Here is a 24,759-nt window from a genome sequence, read left to right as displayed (position 1 = left end):
AGCTCTTTGCTGAATGTCTTTTCCCATTGTCTCCCCCCCCACCAACACATTGAGTCAAAAACAGATTCATGCAAAAGCATGTTATGTGAAGTCATGTGGAAAATATAAACTGAAAAACCTGTACACCATAAACAAAAAGCTGTGAGGATACTATTGCATGATGGGACTTTACAAGTTCAAAGGAGAGAATAAGTTCATTAAAAAGGAAGTTAACATGAGGAAAATGTGTCATGATGTAATATAGCATATGTAAGACTTCTTCAAAATATGACCCATGCTATTCATTTACTAGAGTGATATTTCATGTGTCTGTCTGTGTCGCTCTGCTGACTCTGTGTACATGTTAACAAAGTGCAGCTTTGTAATAAGTCGCTGTTGTCAAATTAAACAGGGGAGCTTTGTATGTTGACAGGTGTGTTGAAGCCGCGCTGACCCAGAGTTCATACTGTACAGTGTTGTGTTTGTCTACATGTTAAATGTTTGTGTTCCTTTCCTTCGGAGCTCTAACAGGAAATACATCTGAGACTATACTCAGATCAAATGCATGACACACGGGGGGACCCACACTGCTCATACACTTGTCTCATGCAGGCAAGTGATCTCAAACTCTGGACAGCTGTCCAAACAGAATCATCAGAATCCAATAACTGAGGAAATTCTGATCCTCATATCCATTTAGAAAGAGTCGAGGATTATTATCCAACTTGAGCACTAATAAACTGAGGTATTTCTGCTTTTTTAAATTTACTTAACATTCCAAAAATATTAAAAATATTTCTCCCGGGGCCCCAAAGAAACGCGTCTGATTACATCTGTTTGAACAACTCCTTTTACAGTTTGAATTTTATTTTTCTACATAGTAGAAGTGGGCGGACCCTCACAATCCCCTTAACAGTGTATGTTTTTGTTAAGTGCAATCCAATTCAAGAGACAACCTTTAGTAAAAAACAAACATTGAATCTTGATATTACGTACAGTAGATAGAAACACTGTAATCTGTTTTAAAAATGACATGTATCAATGGCGAGATTAATACATCAGTTCTAATGCCACACTAGGGTCTACGCTCTCTTTTCAACTCTAATTTGACCAGTTGTGATTTGAGGAAAAACCTTACGACTGCATGTTAAGTCAATGTTTTTTAAGTTAAACATTTGTCCATTTTTTTTTATCAGGTAACTGAAACAAGTGTCGCGATGAGGGTGAGTCAGACAATCATCACAGTCACTGCATCAAGTTGAGCATAAATATGTGCATCACACTTCACGATTTTTTGTCTAATAACTGTTGAAACATTTTATTAGGATTCATCCTCATAGGACCATGAATGTCTGCATAAAACATTCATCACATTTTAAGATGATTCACAGGATAAATGAGAGGTGTACGCTGTTGGTGTTGGGAGAGTTTCAGTTTGAAAAAAGTCGTGGGCTATTTCCTCTGGTAAAGAATGAACATCTGTGTCACAGTAAATGGCAAAATGCTGTAATTTCTTTGACTGGCCCAATATGGTAACTCACCAACCAACATCCCCATGCAATAAACCATGCTGCCATTGCGTCTGAAATTACATATTGTTAAGGTGAACTGAAACAATCATGTAACAAATTCAGATATTATTTGAATTGAGATGTGATTGTTTTCATTTGCAAATTAGACGTAACTGCTGCACAGAATTGTTTTATGTACTTCAGGGTTAGCGTTTAAACGGCAACATTAAAACAGCTAAACTAGAGCATTTTTTCTCCATCTTTGCTGCCTGCACTTCACTCAGTAACCCCCTGACTCTCTTCCCTCTTTGGGCCTCCATGTTCCAGCTCCCCCTGGGACCGCCAGGCTGCTCCTTCAGGGAAATCCTCCCGCAGAGAGAAATAATGCTCAGGACTCTGTCCTGCAGAGAGATGTGTGTGTATGAATGTGTGTGTCATACAGTGCAGGCTCTTTGATTGCTAAAGAGGAGGGTAGGCAGGTGGCCCAAGTATGTGTTTGTGTGTTTGGGAGACTTGGTGAACTCCTTCTGTAAAAACTTTTCAATGATTGAAGTCCGAAAAGAATACAAACAGCATTCCCCGGGTATGACAGATGTCTCCTTTTGATAAGCTTTAGAAATTCCTTTATTACTGTAGCCTACTGCATCATTTAAGAGTTTGATGTAAAACTCATGTGTTCGACTGCCTGACCATGCTGAAGTCCAAAGTCCAATTACTGTCTTTATTATTCATTTGCCTTAACAGAGGTTTCAATTTCTTAAAAGCGTGGATGTGAAAGGATCAATCCATGATAACTCAACAAAATCCACATGAGTACAGTACACCAAATCTAGCCTTTAAAGCCATGTTATATAGTTGAACACTCTGGCAAAGCTCTCAGTCTGACTTAAAGTTGAGGTTTTTCCTCTGTCCATTTTTTGTTAAAATTGTGTTAATTGCATACTTTGATTAGTGAGAAACTATAAGTTCATATGTCATTCATATTTATTTTATCCAACCACATCACACAGAAGAAAGCTCCTGAAATACTAAACCCTGGTCAACTATAGTAGTCCAACAGATCCAACTACATTTTTAATTCAGTCTTTAAAAGATAAAAGCTCTGGAAAAAGAAAAATGCAAATTGGTTTCTTGAACTTTGACTGAAAAGATATAGGTTAAAAATCTTCAATCTAAGAGTAAGCTGACAGATGGCTGTTTAAACACTATGCTTTGAAACTTCATGTATTGATGAAACCAATGCAGTAGAGAAAGTCTGGAAAAGCTTGGTGAAAGACCTTCAGTTGGCTTTGTTTTTGTGGAAAAACTGATTTTCACCAAAAAAAAAAAGTACCTACTCACTTACTCCAAGGAATAATACGGATAAATACATTCCTCTTTTCCAAAGTCATGACTTTTCTAAAAACATGGTTTCAGTTTGAGAGGGGAGGAGAAAGTGGATTTCTAATCCATGGCACAACCCCCTGTTAATAAAGATCAGGAGAATAGAGGATCTTAGCCTCTGTTATTTTCTTAAAACCTTCTGCACAAAATAGATTTTTGTGTTCGTAATAAATTTGACCCAACCAATGTGTTATTGAAACAAATACGGTAGAACTAAAAACATTTAACAAATCTCTTTAAATGACAGTAGATAGAATTGATACGGATCTTATTTTCCACCCCCATCTTATTTATATATAAACCACGTCAACAAAGCGGATAGCCTGAGCAAGCATGTCATTTTCTTGAACACCTACAGAGTGACTCATGCCTAGAGCCCCCAAGGCTGCAAGTCAACTGTCACCCGCGTTAGCTGATATCCGCAGAGCGTGATTATGAGTCACCACCACTCTTGATTGAAGGCATGAACAAACCTTCGCCATACAGTCAGTAGTCTTATATACAGCTCAATTGCACTGAAACCAGCTCTCAGTCAGGTAATTTCATAACCATCCTAATTTCCACAGCATGGATATTTCTTGCTCACGATTGGGCGATGTTGACTTCAATAGATAGCAACGACGGATAGCTTTCCCCCAAATGATGAATAGGAGATTGACCCTAATTGAGTTTGATTGCAACATCCTCCAGCAGGGCTCAGCAAAATAAGGTGAATGGGCTTAGTGGTCTGTGATGAGATCTTTTCTCTCTGGTTCTCCTCATTATGAACATGGCAGGGGCTGTGGAGCTATGTAAAATGACAGGAGGCAAAATATCAAGCCCTTGATTTAAAAAAAAAAGAAGAAAAAAAAGAGTTTTAAATTGATCTAATTGAAAGCAGTTAAGGGAAGACTAGACTGTTTTTTTGTGAGGGCTTAAGATAATAACAGTGCTGAGGAAAATGAGGAGCATTTTGTGTGGTAAAAAATCTGGTATTTCTTTCTCAACCTGGCCTTGTGAAGACTAAATCCACGTATGTGTTAACCCGAGTTTCCAGAGTTGTAAACTCTTATATAATTCTTCAGGTTTACTTGACCTTCTAGAGATCACATGCTCCCATTGTTTTCAGAAATCCATTCAAAGCTGTTCTGAAGGCTGCACTGCTTTGTAGATGTAATACAGTGTGTGTATTAAAGTTTGAACAAAGATGATTTAAGAGCCATTCTATGAACTTAAATTACCACAATCCTTTACAAAATGCTAGCCAAAGTGAGCTCACTTTTGAGTAACCACTTATTCTTAAATACATCATTAAATACATAGATCCTTGCTTGTATTATTCTTACTCTCTGATAGTCGCTTTGGATAAAAGTGTCTGCTCAATGAATTGATGAATATTCTGACAAAAAGACAAAAAGATGTGTATTATTATGTGTTATTCTTCAGAGATGGTTTACATTCAAGGTGCCTGGGATAAACCAAATTTAAACACAACTTCCTAAACACAACAGCTTCATGTTTCCTGACAAACGGTGTATAAGTGCAATATGTGTTTCGTCTATGAAAGTTCTTAGTCCCACTTGTCATGGTAACGTAGGTTTAGTCCAAATGGCAACTGGATTTGGTTGAAGTTCTTGAAAATGTTCCAGCTCTGACCTGGTAGGCTCCTTCAGAGGCTTCACCTTTTTGCTTATAAAAGAACAGAGTGATACATCTCTTCCTGTAGATCCACAGTTTAACTGTGATGTCTGCACAAAGACAGACACAATGGAGGCAGAAATGTATTTAATAACATATTGCGTCTCTCTCTGTTGAGGTCACAGGACAGTCTGCAAGTTTTTAGGAATCGCAGTCTTTGTTCAGTTGGTTAGTAGCCCACCACTTTGATCCTTTCTAAGGAAATTTAACATCAATGCTATTTTAGAACGCTTAAAAAAATGGTATCCTTAGGTGAAATGCATAAACTAAATGTAGTGTGAGGTTGGTTTTCAATTACAGTGTTCGCATTGTGCAAACTCCCTGATTGCAGAATGCAAGGAGACAAGGAAACGTGAAGATCCTGCAAAAAGGTTTTCAAAATGCAGCTAGAGGCAGTTCTTCATTGAAGGTCTAGATTTTTCCTCCTAGCATGACTATCTCCTAAATAAGTGTTCTTGCTCAGTGACATAATGGTGTGTTTTTGTTAAATAGTTCATTGTCACCTATTTGATCACATATGTGCAGTAGTTAATATATTTATCTTAACCAAGGTTTAGTTTTACAGTGCATTATATTTAACAACAAAAGTGTTTCTGTTGTTACCCCTTGTTATGAAGATGGAGCCCTTTTTATTCTTCTTCTCTGCCCTTAGTACACCAGAGAGCTACATTTCTTTATGTTTGGTTACGTTTGTGTGTCTGTAACCTTGGAGAAAAAAATGCTGCTATACAATCCAAAATAAGTATCCAATACAATGTCATTTTCTTAAATTAATTGACTCCTAATGGTCCAATCTGTAAGGATTACCTATAATGTCTTTAGTGTGCTAAAATACTCTCAAATGCTACCACAGCCTACTTCATTAGTTGTTTGGAACCTCTGCTTTCGGTCATTACTTGTGTTTCTGACCTTTGCTTTACCTAGTTTCTATGGTTACAGCTTGCTGTGAACTGCTCTTGGCAGTCAGATAGACCTTTGAGAACTATACATGCATCACGCTTTAAGCTGACAGACAGGTGAGGCATGGTGGGACTTAAATGAATAAAAGGGGAAAAAAAGACAAAGTTCATAGGGCTGGGGGAAAATGCTTTGCCTCTTGAACCAGATGTCCTTGGTGCTCACCCTCTCCTCCAAATTACTTGGCTGCACTTTAATTAGCACATCAACGTGTTATTTATGAATATGAATAAGATGAGGACAGTCGCTGGAAACTAACCATGTGCCTTCATGAGCCTGAGACTCTGTCTTTGAACTATACATCTGTTGAGCCCCTCAGCTGACCCCTGGGATAAACCAGCCTCCTTCACAGCATATCTGGCCCTTTCCTCTATGGGTAGCCAATCCCCACTGGTTCAACCTCACAGCAGATGCTGGACTTATACATCCCAGAGGTTAAATGTCCTCTGCTTTCCACAAGGTCAGTTTGAATGCGACCACTTCAAAAGAAGTTGTGGTTCAGAAGACAGCAGTAGATTTTGTGGCTGAAAATAAAGACGCGTACCTAGGGACCAATTAATGCATTTAGAAATCATGGTGCTCCCTTGATGAAAGGGTCACAGCACAGGGATGAAGGACCTACTCTCATTTTGCCGCAGGTGTATGTCTTCCTCGGTGAACATGACCTGAAGGAGAGAAAAGCAAGAAACGGTCCCCAGAGCAATATGACATCACGTCACGCCAATGACCTAGAAAGGAGCGTGCGTATAAGTGCGTAAGCAACAGTGAGCTTTTGTGGCACATGGCTCATGCAGCTGTTTACATTGTCGATGGCGTACCAAAAAAAAAAAAAAAACCCCAGCTGGATCGATGTGCCTCAAAACACCACATGAGTTGCATTGAAGGAATTCGTGAAAGGGAAAATAGTCCAGTTAATTAAATAAATGTTCGAGTGATGTTCGAGCACATTCATCGTCTATTGTCTCGAATCCTGACGCGCGCTCAAACACGACGATGAATATGAGAAAAAACACACCAGCCCCATCACCGTGTGAGGGTGTGTTTCAATTCCAAACACATCATCTGCACGACACGACCTTTTTATCCGACCCGCGATATCAAATGATTAAATAAGGCGCGTGCCAAGTTGGGGTGGGGGGGGTGGGGGGGTGTTCCCACGTCCCTGCGCGCGCGCGCTTGCTTCACAAATACAACAAACAATAATAATTTGATTGGAGTCACCGTGCGTGCGGTAGGCGGGACCCGGACACTCTTTTGCATCCCACTTTTGAAGAGATTACAGTGATTTTCGTGTGTGTGGAACACATGATCTTAGCGCTGGTTGGAGGGAAGGAGGACGGACAAAGAGAGAGAGAGAGAGAGAGAAGCAGGACGAGGAGACACGGGTCGTGGCAGAGACAAGCACCGAGCGCAGGCGAGATCTGTGTGGAGATATTTGGAGTTGGAGCAGGATTCTGATAACCTTACTTCTCTCCGGTAAGCCTCTGAAAGGTCGCTTATGTTTGACGTGCTGTGTTAAGAATGTATTCAAACGCATTTCAGAACAGGTTTATTACAGATATAGGAACCTAAATATTTGCCTCAAGTAAGCCTTAATAATGGAAAAAAAACAAGACTATGTTTGCATTCATGTTTTAAAATCAGCCTGCTTCCTAGATCTGCATGCAACATTGAGACACCGAACAGGAGTTAAAAACAAACTAAATTCAAGTCATTCAAGCAACATTCAAGGTCCTCGGTCGCTTTACTCACCATCCGTAGACAGAGGTGACATTACTACCGTGCTTCACATGATCTTTATGTGTGGCTTATTTACAAGAAATAATCTGTGCTCCCTCAAACAGGCCCATTGTGTGTGTATTTAATGTGCTTATCTAAGAATCTATGCAAAATATTGTCATACAATAATGTTGAATCTGTTAACTGTTGGGAGGGAAACCTGATTTAAACTGTGATCCCCGTGTCTTCCCCTCTCTCTGTCATGGTCAGGTGTCTTGGTTTATCAAACCTGACTTGTCATTCAAGAGACCCTGCTGAAAGCTGCTATATGACACTTTACATTCTCGTATGATTTTTGCGTATGATTTGAAGGTTTTCAATGGTACCCAATCCATCCAAACTGCATGCAGTACACCCTGGACATGGTGCTATAGTTCCATGCTTGTGACTGAGTTTCTGCAAAGCTAGGGCTCTTTGAACATGTATAATTTTACATTTCAAAGCTCCTTTCTGTTTGACTTTATGTCATATTATTTAATTCCTGCTGGCAAAGCCTCCCAGACTAGCTTACACCATGTTACAGCCTTGCTACAGGTGCTATATGATTATCATGTGGCCTATTCTGAGGGACATACTAAGACTTTTGGAGGGAAGAAAGGGAGCAAAGGAGCTTTCAAATACACAATCGACAGATAAATAAGTCTTCTTCTGACTTGATAGGTCGGGGGAAATGCTGCTTTTAAACATTAACAGCTTAATGACATTTAGCATATCTATTTATCCATCCAGCATGGCTATGCGTAGCTTCCTGTAAACTCTAGCAGTGCTATTTCTAGAGTCACCTGCAGCAAGCGGAGTGCCCTGACACTCACTCCTCAGTCCTTTTAGTGATGAGTCACTTTAAGGATTTGTGGCTGGTGTGCCTGTGACTGCCGGACATGACTTGACAGAGCTGATGGGCGCTCACTCTGGCATGCTTGGTCCCTGAAGTTATAACTGACTGGATAGCTTTTCCTGGGGCTGCTTATCTCCAAGCACATCCCAGAATGAAATCACAGTGGGAACACATCGATCCAGCTTCAGCCAGCAGCACTAGTTCTGCTCAGGTTTTTGTGGTGCTTTTTAAACCCATAGCCTCATGTCTGTATATGAAGTGCATGGAAATGTACATGCGTATGAACACTGGAAGACTTGACTTGAAAATAATATTTTCAAATAAAGATTCAATTCTGAAATCTAATTTGGTATCATCGTAATAAAAATTGAATCAAATCAGTGAATTGATCAGATAATATTTTTTTGACCATATCTTTTATGTATGAATGCACTGACCTCTCAAGTTAATTGTGATGAGTTTTTAATTGGTGAGAACATTGCACACAAAAAAATCATTGCATGCAAGGCATTTCTCGAGAAGGCTAAACGTGAAGGGTTTTAATGTTTTTAAAAGATCAAAGCTCTCGTGGCTCCAGCCTGTAGGCCAAAGAACGTCTTCTTCTCCTTCAGCCTAAGGTCAGTGGATGAGAAGTGTTCAAGGCTCCCTCTGCTGTCAGTTCTTGACTTCGCCCCATGTGTAGACAGACTCAGACATTCTCTGACTTACTGTTTCATTTGAACAAAGCCCTGTGTCCATGTGAAATATCCTGCAGCAGTATCAGTGTACCTCTGCTGGAATGAAAAGAAAACATGAAGGGATTGTGCAGTCTTAAAAAGCAATGTACTGTAGTTTGCTGTGAGGAAAAAAAAGAGACACCCTGCTGTGACTTTTTTGTGTGTTGGCTTTAAACTATGAAAGAAAATAAGCTTCTGTCTGGCCTCGAGGTTTTTCAGAGATTTGATTTTGGTTTTTATAAAGAGAGAAAGTATTTTCTGAACTTTGTCTTCGGATACAATCAGAGAATGATGTACTGCTCAGTCAAATCCCATTTCTGTAGTCTTTAGAATTTATTTAGACCTTGCATGATGGGAATGTATCAAGCCAACCAAGGAGAGTGAAAAAATAAAATCCTAAAAGAAAAAAATACTTACACTAAAGACACATTATGATCAGTTATCCTGAAAGATAACATCATGATCACTGTTTATTGAGTGTAGATATTCCAATCTTTTAAGTACATTAGGCTCATTTGCTTAGCTCTTGTTTTATCACAATATGGCTGCCTTATTAATGTTAGAATGATTAGTAAGTGATGTGGTATTAGAGAAAAGCATATTAAGGGGATGTAGAGGAATTGCAGCCTGCATAAGGTCATACTGCTTAGGATAAATACCAGCCTGATGGCTAGAGGAGCTCTAAATAGGTAACCCTGGTGGTCAAAATATATTTAGATCACATGTGCACTCTTGAAAAAATCGAGATCATTTCAGGAAAACTGCTGCGGATACTCTCCTGCCCTGGCTGTTCATATTCACGTCACAGAGGGAGACTATAGACTGCTATACAATACTATTATGAGAACATTTGCCTTTATGTCAATGCTTTGTGTAGTTCAGTGGACCCACACTATCAACAAAAAAAGTGGGGAACAACATATTGAGCTGACAAAACGTAATGCTGCCTTTTAATTAAGTGCATAGAGATCATTGGTACGTAAATGTCACTCATTGGCTAATTTCGTGAATTCTCCGAAGAATATCCTGCTAGGTTCTCGCATCAGTTCATGTTTTTTCATGAACAAAAATATCAGAGGTCTGGCGGGGGAAAGTCCGGGGGAATGTCAGAACGAAAAATGTGGCTTTTTGCGTCCACACATATACGTAGCTCCTCCAATTCGCTGGAGTTTTTCAGTAGCTTTGGCCAAGTGTGAAAGCCCTGCAAGACATCCTTTGTTAACATTAACTTCTCTATAAGTATTTATTTGGACAACAAACATTGGCTGCGAAAAGAAAGGAGATCTTGACGGAGAGTCCTCTTTCTCTATTATTCGTAACACATGATTTTGTAACACCTTTTTTTTGTAACCATAAAGCCAAGCCATTTATTTTTGTACGCCATGCACGCTAACTGTAGGTTGACATCTACTGTAGGTTGTCAACGCAGTTTGTAGCAACATTTTCTCTGAGTTTCACAAACTTGAGGTAACATTCTTGTTAACATTCCATTACTGTAACAAACTTTTAAGATTATAGACTGGTGTAGTAATGACGTATTTTTGTAGGCCAACCCGAAAAAATGGCGCCGGTAGTTCCTTCGAAAATTCGCCTATGGGATTTTTGCATTGGATTTTTGGATCATTGCAGAAAATAAGCTCTGTGTCAAACACACATTTCTGTTTTGTTCAGCGGGATAAACACAAACCCATTCAAAATCCCCATTGACTTTTAGAGGTTAGAACCACGGTGCTAAAATGCTAACTCACTTCCTGGTTTTAGGACTCAAAACTACACCAGTCTATTCTGGCAAACAGAGTATGAAGTAGGAATATGAGTCTCTTTTGGCTCTGTAGGACTTGTTTTATTGCTAATGTTCTGTCGTTTTTAAGTCACCTCGTGCGTGTTGGTTTTCTCAGAGAGGAAAGAGAAGACGCTCAGGGTCAAATTGAACAAACCAGAAGGTTTAATGAAGTAAGGAAATACAATACACATACCAAGGGTTATTCTCAGCTGAGAGGTCCACCTCCCTGACATACAGATCAGCCAAAAACCAGAGAATGGACCACGAATGTCAGAACTCACATGATTATATAGTTATCAGTTCTGTACCTCCTCTGCTGTGTCAGCAGAAGTTTTAGCAGAGATGGCGTGATGTTCAGTTTCTGGTAAAGAAGGTGTCCTTGAAGTGTTGCAATATGAGGACATTCAGTACACAGTCATTGAAAATAGAGTTACGTTTGCCTAAGTGAATAGTTTTAGCAGTACAGTAATTTGATAAATGGTTATATACTAAGGATGTAAAATATAAAGTGGTATAGTGTTGAGATGTTGTGCGTGAGTATGTGTGTTACATGTCCACAGAGGAAAAACACCTCATTTCCCCTCAGGGATCAATAGAGTAAAATAAAATAAAAGATTAAAAAAATAGCATGGAGAAGGCTACAACCAAAGGTTTGGCAGTTTGGAGATATTTAACACCAACAACTTTAACAGCGAATCGCAATATATGCTAAGTTTTGAGGGGTGATGGTAGCGTTAAGTATGCATTGCATGTGCGCTCTAGTTCAACTTTGAGCACCCTCGTCCGTCATCACCCATCGGCTGTGTTTGCTGCACAGAGAGCACAGCTGGACAGTGGGGAGACAGAGGAATTCCTGCAGTAAATTTACAGATTAATGAAAGATAATAGGATGTATGGGCTGTAAAACTCTACATAAACCTTATAAACAAACAAAAACTGTCATTATTCTAAACCGTCAAAATGGAGTGTTTTATTCTGAAAATAAATTGGATGTTTCAATGTCGTTTCGGTTTCTGACTTCCCGTCTCGCTTATTTCTTTCTCTCTTGCTCCAGCATCATGCAAAAATAGAAGCCTTGCGTATCTGCTCCGGAGGGCTCCGGACTGCTGAAGTCCAAAGATGGAAGTGCAATTAGTTTCACCACACACACATGGGGCTCTGACGTTTGCCCATTGTCACTTCTAAGCTTAACCAACGTGCTGGTACATATTTATTATTTTGAATAAATAACTGTTCAGTCAGCTTACAAATATGATTTTATTTGGTGTTTCAATGTTGAAAAACCCATTTCATATCCAGTCTCTCCCCTTCAGCCTAGAACACTGATTATTAATGTAATAATTGTATCAGATCAGCACTCGGTATCGGATAGACACCAGTCCTAGTAACGGTATTGGAACCTTAAAAGCTGGATCTGTGCATTCAGTGGAAGGACTTGTACATAAAGTGTATAAAAACGCTATATTTTCATTTAAAGCCAGGACACAACCTCTCAAACTTAGAGCTGTTTTTTTGCTCATTATCCATCGCCAGTCTGTTACACAATTCTCAGTTCTATAGAGGATTTGATACTTAAGCCGTACAATGATCAGCTTACAGTGTGTGGCTGCTGTGCTTGGGAGTTCTCTGTCAATGGATTGGGATTTGGACTTCCATGGCACTGTGGCATGTGACAGAGTCAGCAGTGCAACACCCACCATGGTGGTCACACACACTGCGTGAGTTGTATTTCCAGCTCAGTGAATGCATTCGTCCCCATGATGCTCTCCTTTCTTTTCTTTTCCTCTGCTCCAATGTGATGAGGAGAAAGAGGAGGAGGCAGGAGGAAGCAGGCTGGCTGATGCCAGGAGAGGACGGTACTTTGTTTGAGGGCGCATGATTGCAAAAAGACAGAGCTGGCATTGAACAGTTTGGTGTTGAGGGACGTCTGTGTGGTAGGATGGCCCATTAACTGATTGTTCAAACTACTGTACAGAAGACTAGCAAACGGTTTGCTAGGCCTTGATGTATCACTGCTGCGCTTAATGATCAGACTAGAAAAACCAACCTTTGATGCTGCTGGCAAAAAAGAACAAACTGCTGTCTATCAGGAAGTCACAAATCTTTCATAACTAGTAACTGTTATAAAAGCATGTGCTGAAGTCAAGATTGAAAAACCAGCATTAAGTAAAAACTGTCGTTTACCCAAAGCTTATCGGAATTCTTGATTTGTGTGTTCAATATGTCCCAAGCAATCCTAGCTTCTCTTCAACAGAGCGTAATACACTTCATAAGTACTATGAAGCAATGATTGTTGAAAGTACTGAACACACAGATTAACAGAGGAGAAGTGGATTATGCTTCAAGCATGGACTGAGAAGTTTTCTAGCATTAACCAACGATCTTTATCCACTGCTGTTGTATTAGTATCTGTGTGTTAGCAGATATATGACAAGACATATAAGTACAGAATTTCCGAGATGTGTGTTTCGAGAAATGATTTTCATTAAAACCAAAAGTAAACACGGTCGCGACGGGATTGCAGGTTTATTTTTAGAACGACAGGAAAGGTGAGAACTGTTTTAAACAAAGAGGATGAAAAACATAGTAAACGAGCCTACAGATGCAACAGATAGACAATAGAGATGTAAACGTCGCAGAGGCTGGAAAATGAAAGGACATGCAATCAATCAGAATATTTCAAGGCCATGTTCAGTCACAGTATGAATTATCCATCAATAATATTATTTGGATGGGTAAGTAATAATTTGACTAAACATGTCATTACAGTTATAGTAATCATGACTCAGTAGTATACTGAGACTTTTCATTTTAAAAATTATGAGAGGGGGAGAGAGAGATGAAGAGGTTGAAGGGACAGAGACAGGAGGAGAGGAGAGAGAAAGAGCAGGAGAAGGAACCAGTGAGATGAATGTGGAGTCAGGTCCAGGACCCAGGACCCAGCTCCATACAAAGACCAGGACCCAGCTCCATACAAAGACCAGGACCCAGCTCCATACAAAGACCAGGACTCAGCTACAAAAGCCAGAGTCTCTCTTTCTCTTACACACCATATCTTATATACCAAACACTGAATATACAGTTACAGAGCTGAACTCTAAATAAATGTTTTGCATGTTTATATTAGGTAGATCATTTTGAACTGGTCATTTTATAAGTAGCTCCCATGCCGAAAAAGTGTGAGCGCCCCTGCTCTGGAGTATAAATTGTATCTGTCAAAGAGTGAGTCATAAAGGGGAAAAACATGAACAAGTCACATATACTATAAGGCACATTTGTTGAGAATTTTATTTCACAAAATCCAAGACCAAGAACAGACATCTAATCTGGAAAGGAAAGTTATTTAACTACAGAGTAGCACACAGAACTACAGACTAAATAGGTGTCCGGTATGTTAACGTAATACATTAACAGTTATTCAGCAACACAAAACCATAAAGAACATACCACCAACAGGCTAAATTAACACAACATGCAAGCGAGTCTACCAAGGTCGCAATCTCATTCCACATCACTGAATCCATTAAAGTCTTTATCTTCAGTGTCGCTTCTGAACAAATCCACCAACTATGGATGAAGATGAAGCGCCGTCTCTTCTGCAAGGCTATATAGTTGTCACAAGCCTAGAGCCAAGATATTCAAGGGCTATTCTTTTGTGAGCGAATCAAGAACTTTTACAATGTTTGTCTTAAAAATTTAAATCTTGTAGCGTTAAAGATACGGGAGTAGAGTTTCCTCCACAAGAGGGCAGAAATCCAATAAAACAAGTTTACATACACTGTCATCACAGTTTTTTATTGTTCAGTTGTTTTAATTCAGGATCCATTTATGTCGTTTCATTCTTTCTGTAAAAATGTGAATAAGTTCAGTGACCAAGTAGCCCAGCAATGATGACATGCATGAAGTCATCTGCAAGAGGATGTAGTCGGGTTAGGATTCATCTGAACTATGAGTTGACAAGAATGACGTTTCCAAGTGACTGTGTTTATCTTTGTCTGTTTTTAATCATGCAAATAGGCTGACACATAACAAGCTCTTAATAACAGCCCACAGTGATGTGAGTTGTTGTTTGCAGCACACACAATTAAAGAATAATCAAAAACATAAATGCAGCCACTGGAACAATTTGTACACAGTGACTTTCTGACTCTGCTTTCGTTCGTATCACTGTGCAGTTGGTAGATTTTCCAAATCAAATGGAACGCTGTTTGTTCCTCCACTGAAAGAAGAACAGGATTGGAAGTAAAGGACGGTGATAAATAACTTAGGCTTCTTCAGTGACCTTCTTGCTAGCCGTACTTGTTAAAATGCTCACATCATTCACAGTCAGCACATCATACCCTGAGCGTGTCAGAAGCATTGAATGCCAGGTTGTTTTTCTTTGATATTTATGGATCTACCTTCATACAGATACACAAGAAAACATCATGTTGTGAAGGGTGTGCAAATCTTGTTTGCTGTCCCCCCCTGACTTGCAAGCTTTTCATCTTCTGGCTGTGAGTGTACAGTTCTGGCCTTTGCTTCCAGTGCTGTCTGTGACAGCAGTCTGAGCAGAGGCCACATTTGATTTGACACATGCATGCAAGCATTGTGTTACTGTCCAAGCAAGAGCTCATCACCATTATTTTATTCACTGTGATCAAATGAGTGGAACAAATGTGACATGTTTAAATACATGGAAACGTCATAAAGTGAGGTTAGATGGAAAACTCAACATCTTTTTAGTTTAAGCACATGTAAATACTGTAAAAATGTTCAACCTAGCTTGTTAACGCTTCATAGCTGAACAGTGTTCCTGTGTTCAGCACAGACGTGATGACAACAGCCAGGCAGCCACGTGGCTGACATCACATTCAAATGGACTTCTTTTGTTTCTCACACACACGATGTTGTTGGAACAGATGTGCAAAGATTCTTCATGACTGTTTTAGATATTTCAAAGGAGCTCTTCACCTCAAGAGCAACATGGCATCACATATTCTTAAACTAAACAGTATTTATATCAAAACAAATGAATGATTTTTATTCGCCTCTTTGAATTATTCACTACAACACCCCAGAGAAGAGGAACTATGACTGAAGCGTGTGTTTGTGTTTGTTTGGATTAAAATCTCGACTGAGTTTAATAGTCTTCTGTTTTTACCTTTATACTCTGGGAAGGATTTTATTTGTTTCAAATGTGCTTGGGAAATATACAGTAAATACATTTGACCGCACTTTACTCGACTTCCCACTATTTACAAGGACAACATTCAAGTTGAACAATGTCTTGAAGATTGCACAAAGAACTGCACTGAGTATCATTGTATAGAAAACAAGTTGAATTCTTAAAGAAAAAGAGCCATATGTTAGATAGCTCCCAACAAATAGGGGTGTGGGACGCTGAGTTGGACTCACTGTATACGACTTACATTATTGTTCGTTTACACCTCCCCTGTCACTTTTACCTTGTCAGCAAATCTGCCTCTCCACCCAGTGCGGTGCTGGGACTACAACGTGGTGAAGATGCTCATATCTTTAGTGAACTATGAATTGAACCAGTGATTTTGGAAGTCATAAATGACAACCACAGTATAGTTCAATCCGGAGCAAAGTAAACTACCGCTCTTGCTCCGAGGTATCGAGAATTTGCAGAGTACAATGTGCAGAAGTCTGATAAGCAGCACCCGGCATGCATTAGAAATGACTCCTCTGTGCTTTTCAAAATAAAAGCAATATCTGTTTCTATAATGAAACTACACACATTTTGGCACAATGCTTTTATTCTGAAATATTGTCCAGGGCAGTTACTTAGTGAACAAGGTACTTGCAGGTGGTTTAGCTCTGTCTTGAGGGTCCCATTTTCCCCTCAGTATTTATGTGGAAAGCTTCTTGGTCGCAGGGTCAAATCCACCTCGATAATTGTCTCTGAGCGTTACATAGCTCTGCAGCAGATACCTCAGATCTGAGAGTTTTTTTCGTAGTTCTTCTGATAACTGCAAGACAACTTAAATTTAGCTTTTTGAAACTTTTAAAATATTTTCTATTGAGTCATGTGACAGGGTGCAGCGTCTTTCATCTGTATATAGTCATAAAATATGTGTCTTGCTATGACCAGATCATCAAAATGATAGAAATAACATCTAATACTCAAATAAAGTACTACAAATAGTATGGGGAACGCACACTGTTTTAATGTTTCTGATTTCCATGGTGTAGTCACTGGACTTGGGTTTGATTAATGGAATCATCTTCTGTTGTTACTTTGGGATCCATCAGCCATCCTCTGAACTGGTTTCTCACTCTGCTCTAGTGTATCTGCCCCATCAGGTGTCATCTTCTCTTTGCTGTGTTTCGAGGGTAAGCCATTACTTTTTGTTCCTTCACAGCACGTTTAATGACTTCAGTTGCATAAAGGAAATAAATCTTCAATTAAAATACCTCCAGTCTCTTGCCATCGTATCATGTTTTCATTGAGGCCTTTCTCTCTTCCTTTTTTTTTTTTTTCCCTATCGCCGGGTCATCCTGCCGCGTTTTTATGTTATGTTCCTGCTTCACTGTCCTCTCCTGTCTGTCGGCTGGCCCGTGTTAGAGGAGAGCAGAAGTGACAGAAAGTGTCACTTGATTCTATAAATGACATTTTCAATGAGTAACCTGGATTTCTTCCATTTGGGGGCGTCACAAGATACTAAAGCCAATCCACGCTGCTCTCACTCCATTCAGGGGGTCCAGCCCAGTGTTATGATGAAGATGTGAATCTTGCTTAAACTACAGCGTGTTCCTCAGGCCAGGAGACAAGGTCACAGTAGATTAGAGCGGTGCTGCCCCAAGCGTAACAGGTCAGAACAAAGTGTCATTTTTAATTGTCACTTTCTTTTCTGAGGAAATGTCACTTTTTCCTAATGCTTACCTTCTGTATACAAACAGTACTTTGATACCTGCCTGCATCAGTTATTAACATTACACGGGCAAACACATGAAGCAGAAACAGCATTCTATAAATCGGATACTTTCCTCAGCGCAGTATAGTTGTCGTCTGCCATTTCCACATTAAACTCCTGTATCATGCAGACGGTCATCTGTGTGCAAAGAAAGAGATGAAAACAAAAGTTCACAGATCTGACTGAAGGGAGATATAACACAGATTGTGAACATTTCTAAGATCTGTTCCTAGACATCCTGTGGTACATCAGTCAAGAAGAAACCACAGCCTTTGGTTAATAAGACATTAAACAAACAGTAAAGGTATTTTTCCAGTCTAAATCATACCTAACACCATTGAAGCATGATGGAGTTTCAGCGACCTTTGATAAGAGGTCCTGTTTACCTGATTGTAGAGTTGATAGTGATGTTGGGACAGAAGGAAGCTGAGAGGAGGAAAAAACCAACCAGGGGGATGCACTTTAAAGGCATGACAAGGTAAGCAGAAGCTTTATTCGACGAGACTGAGGCATAGACCTCATCTGTTTGAAATATCAGGATTTAGGCCTATAAATAGCAGCCAATCAGAAATCCCCCCCCAGGGATCCAGTACTAGTTTATGTACTTTGTGATAATCCAACCTTTGCATCAGCCATCTTTAACAGCCTTGTTTTTATGCATTAACATCTCTTTGTATTATCTCAACATACCGTATCAGAAAGTACTGTATGGAATACAGTGAATAATATTTTTTTTTTCTGTCTCGTTGCCTCGGATTCAGATTGCAGAATGTATCTGAAGCACCTGGATTTCTGTCGGATAAAACCCCCTCTCATGTAGAAGCACATATTTAAATGCACTGCCAAGCAGGGACCGCATCCCAGATATCCTTTTATAGAGTCTGACGTTTGTCTTACAGCTGCCTATAGAAACCCTGTAGATGGGGAACATCTCAAATGCTAACATTAAAATCCCTTAGACGGAAGTTAATCTCTTATTCTCTCTGCTGGGTAATCACATTGGTGCTTAGGGGCTGCAGCAGAGAGAGAGGGAGAGAAAGATGGCAGGAAAGAAAGTATAGGGAAATGATTAAGACAACCGTAATAATTAGTGACACTCAAAAACACGGGTAAAAGGAATATTTGTGAAACTCTTTAACTCTACTTTGTCTTTATCTGTAATTTACAGAGCAGAGATTTACTGTTAAATATGACCTACAGCTTTGAGTGTGCTTTGCCCTTTGCATGGTCTAATTTCTTCCAAAGGCCCAATAAGACGTAGATGAACTGCTTCTACTTACCTTTAATTGACACCTCTGTTGTTTTCAGTCAGGACCTCTATGGATGACCTTGACGGTACACATGGCTTCAGTTGCGCGGTCGTGTATATTTGCCCTTTACAACATCAGAGAGATCAGACCCTACCTGTGAGAGCATGCTACACAGCTACAGGTATCACACATTGACTACTGGCACTTCTTCCTGCATGCCCACTCAAACCCCTGCAGATGATCCAAAACAAAGCTGCGCGTATTTTTTTCAACCTGCTCAAAACATTGCATATCACTCAACTGTTCATTTCCCAGAACTGGCTCCGAGTTGTTAAAACCCTGTCGCTCGTTTCCAATAGCTGAACTCCCTCATCCAGGAGGTCTCTCTCTCCCGTCCACTACGCTCAGCCATTGGAAGGTGCCCGGTCCTACATTCACAACAGATCTCTAAATCTCCAGCTATAGACTCGGCTCCTCTGCAGCCCCCTGGTGGTGAATTACCAAACTTGATTCCATCATCCTTTAAGAAAAAGCTAAAGACCCAGCTCTTTCACGAACACAGATGAACTAAATGATATTGATGGGACTGATGAAGCTATTCATGAGGATGATGATGGTATTGAGAGTGAGGTTATTGTGGATAGTGTGGGTGCTAAAATATTCATGAGAAGCTGTCAGTGTCACGAATGATGATGACTGAAAAACTAACTATACTCAACACAACCTGTATCCATCCAATCCGACTTACCGCTGCTGTTTGTTGGCACCTGCCGACGTCGTTTCCTTCTTAGATCCATGCTGCTAACGTCTTACTGTCAGATGTGCTTCCCTTTGGACAAACGCTTTGACTAAATGAAATTTATAATTCAAAATTAGGAACAAATGAACTTTTCTCTTGCTTCCTTTTTTCTTTGGACAGTCAACAGCAGAAGGCTGACTGGAGGAGAGACGAGGCAAAAGATGTGCAGAATAAATCTTCAGAACTGATGTCGGTTATGGTTATTTGATGTTGGCTAATGTCCCTCTGCCACCTGAGAGCCCCCACCTCTGTATGGAATCAGAAAGTTCACAGTGAAGGTCTAATTATCAGGAAACAATGACCTGTGTGGGTCAGCATGGCTTTAATTAAACTCTGCAGGACATTTTAGCCAAGCTTGAAGGTTTATGTAAAGGCAATCAGTTAAAATAAGAGAGCCTTACACATAAAGCTAACTCTTGTTGGGTCACATAGAGTTGTCAAGCTGTTTTATAAAATAAAAGAAAATCAAATATAGATCGACACAAAAGAAATGTTCAATCCCCAACTTCACATACGGGCTTCAATTCATGTGTGGTGGTTGTGTGGACGGTGTGGGCAGAGACCCTGTCCTGCCTACATTTTGATCTTTTGGACGACATTTGAACCTGTAAATATGATAGAAATCCACAGACGGAGTGATAAAGAAGAGAAAAATATCATCACACTGAGACCAAATGGCAAGCATGTAAAGGTTGAACCATAGGCTGGCTTTGACTGTACATTAAGAAAACTGTTGTTGTCAGATTCGAACCCATGACCGCTATAACAAGAACTATAGCCTCCATAAATGGCCTCTAAGTGGATATAGTGCTGAAATAGCATCTCTCTCATTCCTTTTAAGAAACATTTATTAGAATCAGAATTGTTTTATATCGCAAAGTACATTTACACATGCAAAGAATTTGTATTGGTGCAAAAACCAGTTAACTTGGAAAAAAAGCAAAAATGTAAGACAATTACCAATATATAAAGTAAAATTTAAAAAATGTCAAATAATTTTAAAAAAACACACAAAAAACATACAGTCCAGTGATGTAACATATAAAAAACTGTTTCAGCCTTCAAATTTCTATGTTATCTGTCTGTGGGTCTGATGAGAGTTTGTTAGGGGGGGGATGTTGTTGTTTTGTATCATTTATCTCAAACAGTTAAGATCAGTCTCAGTTACAGATTTGGGTTCTGATGATTTTTATAGCTGTTTGGCACCTTTCATCCCATAATTACGCTTCATATGTCATTGTGTGCATGTGTGTGTTTAATTCTGTGTATTTATGTGCATGTTCAGCCTTGTGTGAAGAACCTGAGTCAAGCAGATGGTTGTTGGGTGTGAGTATTCACTGCTTCTATCAGACAGCTGCTGTGTTCAGTCGGACATGCAGCGGCACTTAAACACAGCCTTGAGTGTGACATGATGCAGAGTTACAACAAGGCTTTTCACTCCTCTTCAGCTATTTTTACATTTTTATCACAAAGTTACATTGAGTGACTCAAGCAGCTAGATCCTGATTTCCTGCTTTAGCGAGATGGACCCTAATCTGATCTATTCTATCATCCCCGCTGTCAGAAGTCCAAAGTCTTAACCCTGTGTTTCACAATAAAATGTTCTCTGATAGATCTATTAGCTGCTCATCAGAGAGATTGTGGGCGATGAATAATCTTTTAATCTGGAGGAAATCTCCTCCTGTTCATGAACAGGAAGGGATGATGAGGGACACACTTTACATTCTGTCAGTCATAGTTTCAGTAAGGTTATTATTTAATTGCAAAATCCAAAACTAGAGAGCATCAATGATGTCCCGGAAGTAAAAGGTGTCCAACAGAAAGCTGTAACAACTTAACAAACGGCAATCACGCTGCAAATACAGAAACAATGCAGAGTCAAAAAATAATGATATGCAGCACTTAAACACAGAATTCCCAGAAAGTAAAAGCTCCAGGCCTGTGGGGTGAAGTGGAACATATTTTTTAGATTTTGTTCAAATCACGTAGAAACACTTCCAAATGGTGTGTAGTGTAAAACCTCAACCCTGGACCTATGGGCCTGCAAATCTTAACATGACCAATGTAAGTCGCAGTGATGACAGCGAGGTGGTCTGCCCTCTGACCCTGTAAAAACCTAGTTGTAATGAAGGACTGAACTCCACTCAATGAATGTCCACACTTCAACAGATGAAGTGTCTGAAAGTTGAGATCCCATTATGACTGCTTATACCAGCAGAGGCCCATGAGAATGGAGACAGAGGAGGCGCTAATACAGTTTGAGATACAGTGTGTACACGCACACACTTAACGCCACTTGTGTATTTAAACCCCCTTCCGACCGAACTGTAAAAAAAAACAAAAAAAACAAAACACGCAGAGCGGATACGTGATGATGAGTCAGCGTTGCAGGGTTCAGGTATCAGTGCAGGAATAACAAGCAGCAGTGATGCCTCCTTGTGGGATGACGTCTCTCTGCTGAGCTGCTCACGTCAGAGACTGCACACACTCGCTGTGTGTTGGCAAACTGAGGTGATGTTTTGGACAAGGGCTTGAATAAACATAGCCTCTGCTGTTGCTGTGAAAAGACTCATTTACTCCCACCGAGGGAAACACAATGTAGCTTTAACTCTTTCAGAGGAAGTTTGAGGATCAGTGGGGATTTTTCATGATAATCCCTTTCCCATCCTGTCCTGCTGTGTTCTCGTATTGTATTCAACACAACTGTATTCTTTTCTTGAAAAAAAAAAAAGACTTCTTAATTAAATAATCACATGATCCATATGGACATAACTTATAGCGGATTCTCAGTCACACTGAGGCATCTTGACAGGAGAAAGTCAGCCTTTTGACAGTGTTCTTGCTCAGGACTGACGATGTATTGGAGTCAGAGTCTACTGAATTGCTGATACAGATAGTGGCACATGTGTTTTGGGATGACCTAATGTCTACAGACTACAGAGATGTCAGTTTGGGTTCCTCATGGACAGACAACTAGTCCTCTGTTTCATGCCACAATGGTGCTCTGCTGACTTCTGTTCAATTGTGTTTTTTATTTTCTTCCCCCATGCACCACACATTGGCATACAGATGTTTTCTAACAATTTACATTATGTGTATGCAATGATTTTAGTATCGTTATTATTGTGACGTTTTTAGCCGTGCATGTCAGCAAAAGTGGGTGACCTTCTTGAGATGTGTCTGTATTGTTTCTGTGAAGTTTTCTTTGTTTTAAGATGAATAATTAATGCCAGCATTGGTATGTGATTGCTAAAATCCTGTCCTACTTTCAAAAGAGCGTGTTCCCCAAAGCGTTTCAGCCCCCTCCATCTCACCTCAGTTTGCTTCAAACCGGGGGGAAAAAAGCTTTCTAAAAATAATATTCTGTTTTCCCTGAACTATGTCCAAGGCTGCCATGTATTTCCTTTGTTATTGAACATAATGATTGTAGAACTCTGTCCAATCAGGTCTGCTGTTTCAAGCTCCACTGCTCGAGGCCATTGAAGAGGCACCCTTGTAGCTGTACAGCCCATCGTGTATTGTCCTTGGATGGCTTCCTCCAACCTCCTTGTGATTTGTAGACTCTCTGAGTGGCAGTGGGGTTCTGTGCGGTGATTTGTCCCACGAGATGGGGCCCTGCCTCTGCCATTGCTGCCGTCAGCAACTCTGCTACAACTGTGCATGCATACAGGATACTGGCATTTGCTGAATTCGAGGTGGCGTCTTTTCAATTAGAGCCCAGTGAAATACCTTTTCAGCCCTTCGAGTGGCCCGGCGAACTGCAGCCAAAGAGGGCCCCAGCGGTATAATGATGCCTGGCACAATAGTTCGACTGTTCTCCAACCCGTTCCCAGGAAACCGCACAACATGCGCTATTGTGCCCTCTGCTTTGCTGGCCAACCACGTTGCCTGGCTTTAGCCAGAGACACCGAGAGGCCAGGCTGTGCAGTGAAGCTCGCAGCAGCGTGGTTGGTAGGTTCATCGGGCTGCTCGATGAAGACCAGGGTTTATTCAGCTCACACTAGTTTGGTGTGTTAAAATAATATCACACAAAGCTACTTTTAAAAGGGCAGGCCGTGAAGCGGAAGCAGCCTGAGGGAATAGGGTCAGTTGAGTGGTTGCCAAGAACGGTGGTACAGAAAACCCTGAGCATTGTTGCGCTGTTGAACCCTCCTCAATGAAAGAGGAAACCAAGAGCAAAGTGACAAGCAGAAAGATGGTGGCACAATGATGACTAGAACTGGTTTGTAGCTGGTCCTAGCCAGTTCTTCTCCATTTATCTCAATGCTAAACAATTTGAATGTGTTCCTCCTCTGTGGCCCCCAACGTGCTCTCCATTATTGCCTCCAGTGCTGTTTATGCTGAGGAGCAAAGGAGGTCATTCAGCGACAGCCAGATAGGGGACTGTGGTCGATGGCATCCAGGAGGTGCATGTCACGGGGGGTGGGGGGGGCACCAGCCAGCCAGCTGGGCAGCTAAGGCACCACAACAAGATACCCAGGAAACAGAGGCCTGATGCACAGCCCAGTGTGTCACAGTTAGCACAACACTTTGTTTCCTGTGAGCAAGAGCTGTCAGCTGATGTGTCAATTATTGATGGAGTTTGCCAAGACATCAATTCAATGTTAACTCTGTATTTTGAGGGTACAGAGACATTGTAGGGTTTGCTGGGTTTTTGTTGTTTTTTTATATATATTTTTTGCTTCAGGTTCCAACTGAAATTTGTTGATCGTCTTAAAGATACTCAAAGCTTTTCCTTTACCCTACCAGATATATTGCATCATTGTCTCACAAAAAAATTCTGGCAAACAATATTTTTGAATCAATATTTGCATCTTTTTTTGCGAGTGGGTGATTTGATTTGACGTAATCTGATTGTCAGACATGGTCTGGTTCTTCATCACAGCGGCTCCATTCGCAACATGAAAACGTAAGACAAGATACAAAGATAGAAACATTTGACACGACGTTCTAAGAAACAGCAAACAAATACTCAGAGGCCTTAAACGGGCTTTGATCTGGGATTCAACTCCACATTTAATTGAAGTGGTGAGAATTTATTTTCAATGCAATTTAATCTCTTTCTTTGTTCAGTAGTCGTGAAGAGAATTTTGTGTTGGTGCTTAATCTCTCTATCACTGCTGTCATCTTCCTAAGAGTTCAGTCACATATCGATTGGACCTAAATGAAA

The 24,759-nt window shown here is 40.3% G+C and overlaps 1 protein-coding gene across 2 annotated transcripts in view; it reads left to right on the top strand.

Annotated features, from left to right (window-relative positions):
• Positions 1-6,692: 6,692 nt before the first annotated feature.
• Positions 6,693-24,759, top strand: part of LOC306822040 (sodium-coupled neutral amino acid transporter 3-like) — a 39,162-nt gene continuing 21,095 nt past the window's right edge. The window contains exon 1 of one of the 2 annotated variants that reach the window (XM_079340760.1): positions 6,693-6,983. The gene's annotated coding sequence lies outside the window, so the exon portion shown is untranslated. The remainder of the gene's footprint in view (positions 6,984-24,759) is intronic. The other variant, XM_079340761.1, reaches the window with a different exon arrangement.

This window comes from Symphodus melops (genome assembly GCF_947650265.1).
Source record: "Symphodus melops genome assembly, chromosome: 4".
In the NCBI taxonomy this organism is placed as follows: domain Eukaryota; kingdom Metazoa; phylum Chordata; class Actinopteri; order Labriformes; family Labridae; genus Symphodus; species Symphodus melops.
Note: the sequence above shows the minus strand (reverse complement) of the source record. Positions and strands in the feature narration are given on the sequence as shown.